The sequence below is a fragment of the Trichechus manatus genome, unplaced genomic scaffold (genome assembly GCF_000243295.1).
Source record: "Trichechus manatus latirostris isolate Lorelei unplaced genomic scaffold, TriManLat1.0 scaffold00093, whole genome shotgun sequence".
In the NCBI taxonomy this organism is placed as follows: Eukaryota; Metazoa; Chordata; class Mammalia; order Sirenia; family Trichechidae; genus Trichechus; species Trichechus manatus.
This window is the reverse complement of record NW_004444029.1, coordinates 8,681,524-8,697,121: the sequence shown is the minus strand read 5'-3', so window position 1 is coordinate 8,697,121 and position 15,598 is coordinate 8,681,524.

Here is a 15,598-nt window from a genome sequence, read left to right as displayed (position 1 = left end):
TTTGTGTTGTGGTGTGCACTCTCCCATCGCAGACCCTCTGCCCCTTTCCCCCAGACGGCCCATGCGGTTCTGCACGAGCTGCTGGTCTAGGTGCACAGCAAGCGTTCCTAGTGGGGGGAAATCGGGCATGGGGTCTGTTGAAAGGTGGGTTTGCACCTGAGCACTATGACAGCATGCAGGTGCCGCCTCCTGTTGTTAGGTGGGGTCTGCAGGCTCGAGAGGAGACGAGCCCTCCAAGCCCACCCTGTCACCCCTCTAGCGTGAAGGCCCTTCCCTGAGTCCCCCTCCCCTGCCCCAAGGTGCCTTCGGGCTGGTTGTCCCCACAGTTGTGGGGACAGCACTGCCTTTAACCCTTCACATTTCTCACTCGGGCCCTCGCTTCACAGGAACCTCACCTACCAAACCGGGGTGTCTCCCCTACACGCAGGTGCTCTCAGCCTAGTCCCCTGCGAGCCTCCATCAGCGGCCCTAGGCCAGCTGTCCGGCAGGTGGGACGCCATCTTTCCTCCCGGCCGGCCACTTCCTTTCATCCGCTGGGCCTGCGCTGGGGTGGCCACTGGAAATGGGGTCACCACAATGATGTCCTTGCCTCGCCATCCCAGTGCGCCGCCAGCAGGCCCGTGACCACAGCCATCTTTGCTCCAAGATGGGGTGTATGGACCGAGCAGGCCCAGGGTGGGCGGGACGGCTGCTCTGTGGGGACAGAGCCCGAGGCTCAGGGGCCCAACCAGCCACCCCGACGCCGCTGGGCGAACCAGCTCCGGGGGCTCCAGGGGCTGGGGACCACAGCCTCCTTCCCCCACATGCAGCCTCCACATCGGAAGTCCAGTTCCCGCTGTGCCCACCTTGCTGGCCCGGCTCCCTCGTGGCCTACCCGGGGCCACAGGTGCCCACGGCCAGGGTGAGCCATCTGAGTCACTGGGGCGCCCGGGCACAGACCCAGGGCCGGGGAACGGTGCAGTCCAAAGCCACAAGCCTGCCTTCCTCCAGGCCCCCGCAGCTCAGCTCCGGATGGTCCTTGTCCTCCTTGGGGAGCCTGGTGGGGGAGAGAAGAGGTGAGGGTGAGGGGGGAGGGGAGAGGAGGTAAGGCTGAGGGGAGGGGAGACAGGAGAGGAGGAGAAGGGGTGTGGTGAGGACAGAGGGAGGGGCGTGGGAGGGAACGGAGGGGCCTGGGAAGGGAAGGGGTGGGGATGGTAGAGGGAAGGGTGCAGGAGGGAGGGAGAGGGGCGCGGGAAGGAGGTGAGGGGGAGAGGGTGGAGTGGGAAGAGGGAGAGGCACGGTGCCAGCCCTGCTGGGGACGCAGGGGGACAGGCCATGTAGTGTGGGCGCGAGGTCCTCTGGTGCCAGCGGGAGTGGGCACAGAGCCCACACACGGAGGGCAGGGCACAGCAGGCGCTAGGGACTCGGGGAAGGACCCCCCAGCCCGTGCCTGCTGCCACATTTAGTGCCCACAGTTGGACAGCCCCCCCCCCGACCCCTGGTCACTCACAGCTGCGGTGGCAGGGGTGTGCCGTCGGTCCAGTACCAGCCCTGGGGGCCACGCAGGGCACCCACCCAGGAGCGCGGGGCCACGTGGTGTTTGCTCAGAAAGCCCTGAGGGGAGAAGTGGGTCAGCGCCCACCCGGACACGCCCACCCGGGTCTTCCACCCGGCGACTCCTACAGCCCTGTTTGCCATTACAGGGAAGTGGACCAGCTCAACATGGTGTCCAAACTCCAGTCACTGTGCCAGGGACGGGGACGCAGAAATGAGGACGTGCTCTTCTCTGCACCCTAGGAGGAGCAGAGTGGACACCAGGGAACCAGGCAGTTGAGAGGCGGGAACCAGGTGCAAAGCAGGGGCATAGTGGCGTTACTAGGGTTGTTGTCACCCAGTGCGGTAACTCATGGTGTCACTCCCCGCCATGGACCTTCTCCCATACCAGACCATACGGAATGCGGCCAGGCCCTGGGCCCAGCAACCTCTTGGTGCTCCCACCACTGAGCCCGCCACTGTCGAGGCCCAGCATGCAGCCTGCCAGCACCCCAATCCCTGGCACCCATCAGCCACCTCCTCCTGCACCAGCACCTGACCCAGCTGCACCATGGCGCCCGCACCCGGCCCAGTGCCCGCACCCAGCCAGGGCCCGCCAGTGTCTCATGCACCAGTGCCCTACAGCTCACACTGCACAAAAATTTTACAGTCATTTTGGTGTCAGCCTTTCTGACAGTGTCAGCCAGTCGGCCGCACCACCACACCCCACTATTGACGCCACTGCTGGGGCACAGCCTGCTCAGCACAGCCGGCTGCAGAGGCCGCCGGGATGGGACTGTTAAAACACACATCGACTCTGCAACATTAAGGCCATTCAGAAAGACGAGTATGAAGGGTGCAATTTGGGGAAAGGGCTATAGAACCTTAAGTGAAAAAGCAGAATCAAAATTGTACTGATTATAATAATGAAAAAATGCATATGCATACAGATGTAGACATGCAAGAAAAAATAAAAATAGACGGTGCTTTAAAAAACGTTAAACACACTGAAAATTTTTTTTTTTAAATATTGCAAGTCCCGGTGGGGGCCTGAGGGGTGGGGGTGGGGATGCTGGATGTGGTGGAATCCCTTCAGTCTTTCTGGAAAAAACTTTGGTGATTTGTAACAAGAGTAAAAACACCACTCCCACTGCTTCTGTGGGTAACTCCACTTTGGGAATACATCCAAGAAGAGAAAATAAGCTTATCCAAAGAAACAAAGTGCCCAGATACTCAGAAATCACTCTAAAGCAAATACAAGAATGTAGAGGGGCAGGGAAACTAGAGTACTGGAAATGGTACAACCAGAATGAAATGAATGAGAATAATGACATGTTGTGGAAAATGCAGTCAATATCCTTGAATAATTTGTGTATAAATTGTTAAATGGGAACCTAATTTACTGTGTAAACTTTCACCTTAAGCAATAAAATATTATTTAAAAAAAAACTAAATGGGTTTAATAAAAAGTTTACTGTCTTAAAAAACAAAAAAAGACAGCACAGTGCCATCTATAAAGAAGAAGTAGAAACCCCCCAGATGCTTAGCAATCAGGAAATAACTAGGCAAATTATGGGATGTCAGCATGATGGAAAACTACAGTGTTACTAAAAATGACAAGTGCACAGAAAATGTGGTTAGGCAAGAACACGTAAATAGCAAATCGTGCCAAGTGAAAAAACGAGCAGCCTGCACCGGCACGGACCACTGCTCACAACGCGTTAAAAACCCACTGCCACCGAGCGGATTCCAACGCACAGCGACCCAGAGTAGAACTGCCCCATAGGGTTTCCAAGGCTGTAATCTTTACGGAGCAGACTGCCACATCGTTCTTCCTCGGAGCAGCTGGTGTGTTTGAACCACTGACTTTTCTGCTAGCAGCCGAGTGCTAAACCACCAGGGCTCCTGGTGCGACCTCATTTATCCTTACAGCGACCCCAAGGCTGTCGTCCTGGCCCTGAGCAGCCTGTGCCTTACTCCCTGGCCTGCAAACCCACCACATCTGCCCACTCCACTCCTTTCTTTTCCTTCCAATTTGGACTATTGGCCTGTTGTCGTGTTAGCAAAAATGATGGGGTGGGGACGCGTGGTCCAGAGGGTGAGAAATAACTCCCAGCAAGTGCAGACTTCTGAGGAACAGGCAGCTCCAGGCCCGCTCTGGGGGACGGCAGAGACAGGGTCTCCATGGCCAACACCCCCACCAGTGTGATCCTGGCAGAACCTTCTTCCCATCGCACACTTTACACTTTAAAATTAAGGCAACTTAATTTCTTTGCCTTTATACATTTGTTTCTATATTAAAATGTTTCAGATTGCCTAATTTTCTTAATTCTCTGAGTTCAATTATACACATTCTAATCTTTTGGAAATCAAGCTGTTTTACATTCAATGTGTATGTTTAATGTCGCTCCTTCCCTCCTCCACTCAAACAAAAACTGAAGCTATTATTCAAGCTGAAGCTGTTATTCAAGCCGCAGTGAGCACATCCTCTGCCCCGCAGCTCAGTCGTAGAGCATGAAGAGAAGGAGCACTTCAACTCACTCCCGTTCTCCACCTGGGAGCAAAGGCCACTCTTGGGGAAGCGTGTATCCCGTGGCTGAGGGTACGCCCTGCACTGCACCTCTGCCTGCGCCAGCTCATGGGCCCTCCTCACCTCCTGCTTGTCCTCCCACTGCCCAGAGCCAGGAGGCGCCCAGAGCCCCACAGCGGCATCTTCCGCATTCCAACTACCTGCGAGCCAAGCCTTAGCTTTGGGGTTTTTGCAGGGAAGGAGCGTGTACAGACCCCCAGTACTTTTCCCGCATATTCACTTGTATTTCAACCAGTGATCCTATACGCTTAGCTTAAACAACAAATTCTTCATCCCTAGTTCGGTTTACAATTTGGATAGTTAAACCCACCTGCCCCTTTACAGGGGTCTCTGTGTGGCGGAAATGGTTAATATGCTTGGCTGCTAACCCAGGAGCACCTCGGAAGAAAGGCCTGGAGGTCTACTTCTGAAAAAGCAGCCGTTGACAACCTCATGGAGCACAGTTCTACTCTGACACACACAAGGTCATCATGAGTTGGAAGTGACTGGATGACAACTGGAAAAAATGATAACACCAAACCCTCTGAGGGAGAAACTGCTCATAATCTTGCCTCCTGGTGCTAGTCACAATGAAAATATTGGTCTATTTCCTTTCAGTCTTTTTTCTGTGCATATATGTTTACCATATTGAGATCATAAACTACTTTTTCCATCTACATGGTATCTTTTTCCTTTCCCCATGTTGTCAATCTAGCACCGGCCTGGCATGTAACAGGCACTTAGGAAGAATAAATGAAAAGATTAAAAATGTAAATACACTTTGATCCTTAGTTTTTACTTAGAAACATTTACCCTGAGGAAATAATAAAAAGATGCATAAAAATATAAGTATAAGGCGTTTTAACACAGCATTATCTATTATGGTGGCAAAAGAAAAGAAGTATCTATCAAGACTGTTCCTGCTGCTGCTCCTGCTACTAGCCCTTACAGAGTTTACTATGTCAAAATGCGAAGCCATTTATGTACATGACTTATTTTATTTAACAATCTGTGAAGTGGGTTTTGTTGCACTTTCTTTATAGATCAGGAAATCATTGATTAGGGAAATATACATAATAACAGGCCCACTTACTGAGCACCGTGTGCTAGGCACCGGAATAAATGCTTTGCGTGCATTACCTTGTTTTCTTCTTGGGGAAACCAAGGAGCTCTGTACTTTCGTTACAAACGGATTAAATCAGGGACTGGGCCTGCGGCCACATGGCTGACGGTGCGGTGCCTGACGCCACATGACTGGCAAGTGGCAGAGCCAGGACTCCAGTAAGTCCGGCTGTACTCTCCCAGCCCACCTCACCGCCAGAAGCCAAGATTAAGTAGGATATTAAGTTCATGTAAAGTTTCAGTAGGATACTTAATGATCTGGAGACACTCACCACATTTGTTAAGGGGGGAAAAACAGGTTATAAAACAGCACATCCCATTTTTGTTTTAAAGAAAAAGGTAAATATATGTGCCTAGGAAAAAGACTGGAAGCAAGCATTCCGAAAGTCTATGTTGATGATTATCACTAGGTAGCAGGACAATGAGTACAATTTATTTTCGTTATAATGTTTTGTTTGCCAAACTTTTTGCAATGAACGCATGACTTAGCAATGAGAATAGAACTAAGAAATACTAGTGTGTGTGTGTGCACATGTGGTGTGTGTGGTGTATGTGCATTGTGTATGTGTGGTGTGTGTGTGTGTGTGTGTGTGTAGCATATGTGCCTGTGTGTGCTGTTGTGTGTGTGTGTTGTATGTGTATGTGGTGTGTGTGACCGTAGTGTGTACGTGTGGTGTATATGTAGTGAGTGTGGTGTGTATGTGTGTGTGGTGTATAAGTGCATTGTGTGTGTGTGTTGTACATGTGTGGTGCGTGAGTGCAGTATGTATGTGGGGTGTGTGTGTGGTGTGGTGTGTGTGGTATGTGTGAGTGTGGTGTGTATGTGATGTATATGTAGTATGTGTAGTGTGTGTGGTGCGTGTGGTATGTGTGAGTGTGGTGTGCGTGAGTGCAATGTGTATGTGGTGTACATGTAGTGTGTGTGGTATGTGTGAGTGTGTTGTATATGTGTGGTATGTGGATATGGTGTGTGTGAGTGTGAGGTCGTGATGTATATGTAGTGTGTGTGGTGTGTGTAGGTGTTTGTGTGATGTATAAGTGCATTGTGTATCGTGGTGTGTGTGAGTGGACTGTACATGTGTGGTGTGTGAGTGCAGTATGTACATGGGGTGTGTGGTGTGTGTGCGTGTGGTGTGTGACTGTGATGTGTATGTATGGTGTGTGTGAGTACGGTGTGTATGTGTGATGTGTGTGTTGTATAAGTACATGGTGTATATGTGGTGTGTGTGAGTGCATTATATATGTTTGTTATGTGCAACTGTGGGGTGTGAATGTGATGTATATGTAGTGTGTGGTGTGTGAGTGTATGTGTGTGGTATATAAGTGCAATGTGTGTGAGTGTGCTGCATATGTGTGGTGTGAATGCGGTATGTATGTGTAGGGTGTATGTGGTGTGTGTGCATGTGGTGTGTGTGAGTGCAGTGTGTATGTATGGTGTGGGTGTGGTGTGGTGTGTGTTGTGTATGTGTGTGGTGTGTGTATATGTGGTGTCGTGTGTATGAGTGCAGTGTGTATGTATGGTGTGTGTGGATGCGAGCTGTGGGGCGAGGTAGGTATACCTCTCCATGGACGAGTTCACTCCTGCCTTCTTTCTCGAGAGTTCTCAGGAGGCCTCCTCTTGGCTCCTCTAGGGCGGGGACATGGCTGGTGCCCAGCTCCTGGGTGTTCTGTTCCTCTCCACTCACTCTCAGTGTCTGTCCCCAGCCGTGGTGGCGTGCACAGAGAGGTGCGCTGAGGTCTCAGAGGCAGGGTGTGATTGCGAGAGTGGGCAAGAGGCAGGGCGGGAATCTGAACACAGGATTGGGCCACTGGGCCACAGACTGTGTCTGAACAGGTTCTGCCACCTCAGATCCGGCATTTCCTGATCCCTGGCCCCAGGACCAAGCCTGGACCCCGATCCTTCTGTAACGCATGGCGGGCACTTTCGGGGAACTTTCAGATTACAGAAAGAGAGAAACAGCCCTCCCCACTGCATGGGGCAGAAAAACTTTGATTTCAGGACTAGATAGGGACAGCACAAGAAAGCAAAACTCTGGGCTAATCTGCCTGCATGCACAATCTGAAGCAAAATGTTAACAAGTCAAATCCAGAAGTGTTTGGTGGGAAAAATCATGACTATGTAAAGTTTTTGCCAAGAATTTAAAAAAAAAAAATCACCATAATCCCCCAAATAAGAAATTAAAGGAGGAAACAAAAAGACATCATCTCAATGGATACAAAAAAAAAAAAACTCAATGAAATTAACCCCATTCATGTTTAAAACTCTTAACAAAGTAGGAATAGAAGGGAATACCCTTCAGTGATAAAAATAGAAAACAAAAAACGAAAGGACGTAAGAATGGGAGGAGACAACAGCAGACGAGAAATGTCAACAAAGAATGATTGACAGTCTCTAAAAGAAGCACTTACAGCCTTTCCCTCTCCAAGACCCACTCACCTCCCTCATGCAGCCAGGTAACTAGCAGAACTCTTTGGAGAGGAAGCAGAGGTGATTTGGGATCCCGAACACCAGGTTCAGCTGAGGGTGAGGGTACTACACTAAATGGGAGGGATTAAGTGCTACATGCCTACAGGTGAAACCTCCTGCCCCCTTCCCCTTCTGCTCCTACGATATGAGTTTAGCATTCACTAAGAAAACAGATAACATTACAGAACGTTTTCATAGAAGATTCTATAGTAGAATCCTGGTTAAAAGGAAGAAAATGCAGAACAGAATTTAAAATTCTCATGGAATTCAGATTTTCTGGAGCCATGGAGGTTGGATGAACCCCTGAAACTACTGCCCTGAGATAATCATTAAACCTTAAACCAGAAATATTCCCTGAAGTCTTCTTAAAACCAAACAACTGTTTAGCTTAACAAGTAAAGAATGTATGCTTTGAGTATTGTGCTCTCTTAAGATCTGTGTGTATGGTATCAAACTGACAACAGCAACTCGAAAGATGAGATAGGAACCTTAGGGGGCAGTGAGTTAATGTTAATGGGGGAGGAACAATTTGGAAAAGGAGGGTGAGAATGATTGCACAACTCAAAGAATGTATTCAATGTCACCGAATTGTACATGTAGTAATTGTTGAATTGGTGTATGTTCTGCTGTGTATATTCTCAACAACAAAAATAAATTATTAAAAAGAAAATGGATTTCCCTATAGCAGAGTCTATAGCAAAGTCTGCCTCTTAAAAAGCTAATCTATCCACTCATTCCAACCCCACCACCCCTGACATAAAGCATCCAATCTGCTATTTAGTACCTTACTCTTAAATATGACTGCTAAAATGATCAGAAATTTAAGGAAAAAAACAATGAACAGGGAAAAAAAAAGCTACTCACAGAAAACAGACAATGCAGAGAGCAGAAGAAAACATCAAAAACACAATACTTAATATTCACAGTGAGATATGAGAATATATTACATCCATGAAACAGAAACCTTAATATTCACAGTGAGATATGAGAATATATTACATCCATGAAACAGAAACAGGACACAATAAAAAAAGAACATTTGAAGAACCAAAAATAAGAGTTCTTAAAATTAAAAATAGAATAGCAGAAATAAAAATAAAGGAAAAAAGACCCACAAAAGCATATTGTTAAATTTCAGAACACTGAGAACAAAGGAGAAGACCCTGAAATTTTCCAGAGAAGAAAAGAAAAAAAAAAAAAGAGTCACACAAAAGGGATTGGGAATCAGAGTGCATCAGACTTCTCAATGGCAAGACTAAAAGCTGGAAGATAATGGAGCAAGACCTGCACAATTCTGGGGGGAGAACTTTCCAGCCTAGAATTCTATACCCAGCCACGCTATCATGCAAATGAGAGAGTAGAATAAAAGCATCTTCAGACCTGAAAGCTCTCAAGAAATTTACCTCCCATGGGCTTTTTCTCAGGAAGTTTACAGAGGATGTGATTCATCAAGAAAACCAGGAAAAAGAAATACACTGGCTCCCACATAGGAAAGGGGGAAAAGGCACACCGAGGAGGCAGGTTAACAGGAATCCCACACAGAAACTGTGCAGCAGGCCATGGGAGTGACCAGTCCTCCCTGGCCTTTCGTCATGGGTTGAATTGTGTCCCCAAAAAATGTGTGTATCAATTTGGCTGGGCCATGATTCCCAGTATTGTGTGATTATCCACCATTTTGTCATCTGAGGTGATTTTCCTATATGTTGTAAATCCTGTCTCTGTGATGTTAATGAGGGGGGATGGGTGGCAGTTGTGTGGATTAGGCAGGACTCAATTTATAGGATTGGATCGTTTCTTGAGCCGGTTTCTTTTGGGATATAAAAGGGAGGAGGGAGCAGAGAGACAGGGGGACCTTATACCACCAAGAAAGCAGTGCCGAGAGCAGAGCACATCCTTTGGTCCCGGGGTTCCTGCATGGAGAAGCTCCTAGTCCAGGGGAAGATTTACGAGAAGGACCTTCCTCCAGGGAAGAGAGATAAAGAGAGAGATAAAGTCTTCCCCTGGAGCTGATACCCTAAAATGTGGACTTTTAGCCTACTTAAATTGAGGAAATAAATGTCTGTTTGTTAAAGACCTCCACTTGTGGTATTTCTGTTATAGCAGCACTAGATGACTAAGACACCTTTGTTCAATTTTTTTGAAAGGCCCACACTTCTTCGCCCACCAGTGTCTTAGCACATACTATTCCATCTTACTGGGATACTCTTCTCTGCCTAGTTCATTCCTACTTACCTTTCAGATTTCAACTTAAATGTCACTTCCCAAGGGAAGCGTTCCCTGACCTTCAGGCCATGTCCTCCTGTCATCTACTCTCACAGGACTGTGCACCTTTCCTTCATAACCACATCAGCACAGACCAGCCCCTGAGCTCACTGTTCACTGCTCTAGCCTTTTCAGCTCCCCACTTCTTGGAATGAAAAGTCAATCGGAGACCTGGAGAACTCACTTCCGTGCCACTTCATGGTGTTACCTTGGGCACATGACTGTTTCTCCAGGCCTTGGGGAATTCTCTGATGTACCTCTTAAAGGTCCCCTCACGTGCTAGCAGTCTGTCATCTGTAGTGACCCCCACCAGCCTCCACTGGTCCCCTGCCCTTCTCACCTGTGTGTGGCTCAGCAGGGGGAGGGTGGCGTGGTGGGCTGAGCAGAAAGCCTGGCTGGCCTCCCAGGCCTGAGCTTTTGTGGAGAGGTAGAAGCACTGCTCCTCGGCCCACATCCAGCCCTGGGGGCACTGCCGGCACCTGGCCCCTGCAAGCAAGAGACATGGTGAGCCGCACGTCTGCCAGAAAACAAACCCTGGACGCCTTGATGGAGGCAAGTCTGGAGGGATGGACCTGGCCAGGAGGTGGGCCGGGCCCAGGAAGGTGGCACAGTCTGTGCACAAAGACCTCTGGGGCAAGGGGGTCTGGGGCTCACTACTTGTCAGGCACAGGCTGGCCCAGTGGGAGCAAGCAGCTCTTTTTACTTAGCACAAAAGCACCTTTGCTCAACAAGCATCTTCCCAGGGGGGATGCCACCTTCTAATTCTCCAAGGTGTGGTAAGAGCCATAAACAGCCCTGATGGGGGGCAGGGGGTAGGAAGCCGGAAGGGGGCACCATACCTGCTCTAGAGGCCAGGGCCACCATGGTGACCGTGGACACTGCCAGGAAGAAGGCCATGATGGCCAGGGCCCAGCGCAGGGACCTCATGTACACGGGCAGTCCTGGGGGCATGGAGAGAGGCAGATCAGAAGACCACCCACCAGTTGCCTCAAAACCGATGCCTCAAAACCACACGGACTTCACACCAGGAGATGAGCCCGCCCTGGAGCCACGCCCGCCCCAGAGCCACCCTGCCATCACAGTGGGCATCACACCCACCTCAGCACCTGCCCCCCAGTCCAAGACACCATGATAAACCATTGGATTTAGGTTAGGATTTCACATTTGGGAGAAAGATGGAGATGTTATGCTTATAAAATTATTAGGGGGCATGAAATTTCTAAGGGACTTCTCCCCACTGTGAGAGTAGCAATATGGCAACGATGATGTCTATTTCCTCCCTCCCCAGCATCTGTTCCTCTGCCCACTCTCAAGCTTCCACTCGATTTCCTTTTCAATCCACAGGTTATCTCTGATGCTACAGCCTCTGATGTCTACACCCCTGCGTGCGGTCTCATACCTTCATTTTCTACATTGCGACTACCCTTTGGAACTAGATTGAATAGTGTCTCCCCTCCCCTGCAAAAAAAGATTCATGTCGTTCCTGGAACCTCAGCATGGGACTTTATTAGGAAATGTACATTTGCAGAAGTAATTAGTTATACCACAGTAGGGTGGGCTCCAATCCAATGTGAATGGTGTCCTTATAAAAGAGAAGAGAGACAGAGAGGGAAGACAGCCACGTGCAGACAGAGGCAGAGATTGGAGTGATGTAGGAATGCCTGGGACCACCAGGAGCTGGAAGACACCAGGGAGGATCTTCCCCCAGAGGCTTCAGAGGGAGCACAGCCATGCTGGCACCTTGATTTTGGACTTCTAGCCTCCAGACTGTGAGAGAATGAATTTGTGTTGTTTTAAGCAACTGACTTTGTGGTAGTCGGTCATGGCAGCCACACAAAACGAGTACACCTTCCTATCCTGCCAGTGAAACACAATCCACCTCAGCTGTCGCCGGACAGCTCTCTGGGGTGCTGGCCCAAACCAGGGAGGGAAGAGAGAAAGGCATCCTTTACCCTATTCACAGTAGCTTCCTCCCCCGGGTCCCTGAGGAGGGGGTGTGAAGGAGATGGGCAGCGCATGACCACAAGGGCAAGTCATGGAGCCTGTGCCTTAGTTTGCCCCTTTGTGCCTGGAGGTAACCAGCCATCTAACCATGCCTGACCCTAGGTATTAAGGTCACCATGAGCAGAAACCATGCCGAAGGGTTCCTCGTTCATGCAGCCTCCTGTAGACCAGGCTTCAGCCCTGCTCTGGGAAAACCACATATCACAGAAAGCAAAACCAAAGCGCCAAGCCTCAGCACCCACCTTGCAGTGTTTCCTGTCTGGTATCTCGCCCTCTCCCTACTCTTCTTCACACCCCATGGTGACCTGCTTCAACTCCATAACACAATTTCAGCATGGTTTGTTGTTGTGAGGTACCGTTGAGTTGGTTCTGACTCATAGCAACCCTATGTAAAACAGAATGAAACACTGCCCAGTCCTCACAATCCTTGCTATGTTTGAGCCCATCGTTGCAGCCACTGTGTTAATCTATTTTGTTGAGGGTCTTCCTCTTTTTCACTGACCTTCTACCTTATCAAGCATGATGTCCTTCCCCAGGGACTGGTCCCTCCTGATAACATTTCCAAAGTACGTGAGATGAAGTCTCGCCACCCCTGCTTCCAAGGAGTATTGTGGCTGTACTTCTTCCAAGACAGATTTGTTCATTCTTCTGGCAGTCCATGGTATAGTCAATATTCTTCACCAACACCATAAATTAAAGGCATCAATTTGTCTTCGGTCTTCCTTATTAATGGTCCAGCTTTCGCATGCATATGAGGCAATTGAAAATATCATGGCTTGGGTCAGGTGCACCTTAGTCTCAAAGTGACATCTTTGCTTTTGAACACTTTAAAGAGGTCTTTTGCAGCAGATTTGCCCAATGTAATATGTCATTTGTTGATTTCTTGACTGCAGCTTCCATGGACATTGATTGTGGATCCAAGTAAAATGAAATCCTTGACAACTTCAATTTTTCCTTTGTTTATCATGATGTTGCTTATTGGTCCAGTTGTGAGGATTTTTGTTTTCTTTATGTTGAGGTGTAATCCATACTGAAGGCTGTAGTCTTTGATCTTCATCAGTAAGTGCTTCAAGTCCTTTTTGTTTTCAGCAGAAAAGGTGTGTCATCTGCATAACACAGGTCGTTAATGAGTCTTCCTCCAATCCTGATGCCCCGTTCTTCTTCATATAGTTCAGCTTCTCGGATTATTTTCTCAGCATACATTGAATAAGTACGATGAAAGGATACAACCCTAACACACATCTTTCCTGACTTTAAACCATGCAGCATCCCCTCGTTCTGTTTGAACAACTGCCTCTTGGTCTATGTACAGGTTCCTCGTGGGCACAATTAAGTGTTCTGGAATTCCCATTCTTCGCAATGTTGTCCATCATTTGCTATTATCCACACAGTTTTTGCATAGTCTACATAGTTGCACTCCCTAATCACCCAACCCACCCTTTCAAATCATGGTGGTTGGCAGAATAAAGCCCCACCAAAAATGTCTCTGCCCTAACCCCTGGAACCTGTGAATATGTTGGGTTACATGGCAAAGGGGAATTAAGATTGCAGATGGAATTAAGGTTGCTTATCAGCTGACTAAGATAACTTGTGAGACTACATCTCATGTACTTTGGAGATGTTATCAGGAGGGATCAGTCCCTGGAGAAAGACATCACGCTTGGTAAATTAGAGGGTCACTGAAGAAGAGGAAGACCCTCAAGGCGATGGATTGACACAAGGGCTGCAACTATGGGCTCAAGCATAACAAGGATTGTGAGGATGGCACAGGACCAGCAGTGTTTCATTCTGTTGTACACAGGGTTGCTATGAGTCGGAACGGACTTTATGGCATCTAACAACAACATCAGCTGACCTTGAGATGGGGAGATTATCTGGGTTATCTGGTGGGCCCAATGTCATCACAAGGGTCATTATAAGTGAAAGATGGAGACAGAAGAGAGAAAGTCAGAGAGATGGTGGCATGAGAAGGACTCAGCTCTACCTTGCTGGCTTTGAAGATGGAGGAAAGGGGCTGGCCATGAGCCCAGGAATGCAGTGCCTTCTAGAAGCTGGGCAGGCAAGGAAATGGAATCTCCCCATGAACTTCCAGAAAGGAATGTAGCCCTTCTAAACCGAGTCAAACCCCTTTCAAGCTTCTGACCTACAGAATTGTAAGATAATAAATCTGTGTCATTTTAAGCTACACATACTTACGTGAAATTTGTTACAGCAGTGATAACAAACTAATATACCCGTCATGCAGAAAAACATGCCCACACGGAACTCTGCCGAAGTTCCCAGGTGACCAGAGTCCCCAGCCCCACCGTGTCTAAGAACCCCTCTGCGCAGAGGCCCCGGGGACTTGGTGCTGCCCAGCTGGCCTGTCCCGCCTCTCCATGGGCGGAGCTGTTGGCAGTTTGCCCAGTGGGCAGCACGCTCGCCTTCCTGCCTCTGTTCTTCTGATTCTCCACCTAGAAGGGGCCCAGCATCCCCAACTCCTACTCACCTTTCACACTCGGTTCCGGGAAGCTTTCCCATGCCCCTAAATTCACTGACCACTCCCTCCCGGTTCCTTGTCCTGGATTGTTTACATCTTTTTCCAGCTCTTTCTTCCTTCCATCCAACTCACTCCACTCACCCCCCCCCCCCCCGAAAAACCCTACACATGCCCAAGCACAGTCCTCACTTGGTATCTGCTAAAGAATGAATGTTTGGCCCAAATGCTCCACAGGGAGTGGAGAGAAAGGGGCACCTGGGTCTGCTGGAGTTAAGTGATCAGCTACTAGCCAAAAGGTTGGCTGTTGAAGCCACCCAGAGGCGCCTCAGAAGAAAAGCCTGGCAATCTGCTTCCGAACAGTCACAGCCTTGGAAGCCTTATGAAGTTGTTCTACTCTGCACACATGGGGTCGCCAGGAGTTGGAATGGACTAGAGGACAAGTGGTTTGGGCCTATGGCTGGGGCAGAGGGCAGCCAGGATCCTACGGCTCTTCCACTTCCACCAAAAATGAAAGGCGTCACCTCTCATTTCTGCCCTCTCTGCCTCTTCTCAAAGATGCTGTGGCCACTAAGGGAGCTGTGTAGGGGGTAGGGGGTGGGGGTGGGAAGGTTATTCTCCCGCAAACACTTGGAATTACCTAGGCCAGAGTGTTACTAATCCCTCAGCCCCAAAGGCCTGGCGTGGTGGGGATGGATGTCTAGATCCCGGCCCCATACCAGGCGAGGTGGGGACGGTCGTCTGGATCGCGGCCCCAAAGCAGGCGATGTGGGGACGGACGTCTGGCTTCCGGCCCCGTACCGGGAGGGGTGAGGACAGTGGTCTGGGTCTTGGCGCCGTACCAGGAGGGGTGGGGACGGAGGTCTAGATCCTCGTCCCGTACTGGGAGAGGTGGGGACGGTGGTCTGGGTCCCGGCCCCGTGCCCGGCGGCGCCCGCTTACCTATGAGCTCGACGGCGCGCGGCAGCCTCGTTCCCTCGGCGTGAGACAGCAGCGCGGCGCCCTCCTTCCCGTCCAGGCCCAGCTCGCGGCAGCGGCAGCAGCCCGGGGGCGACGCCGGGGTTCCATCGGCGGAGCCTGCGCCCTCGCCGGCCCAGGGGACGGCAAGGGGGCTCCAGGTGGCGCCCGGGGACAGGAGCGGGAGGGCGGCGCGGCGCGCACAGACCGGGGACTCGGGCACGGGCAC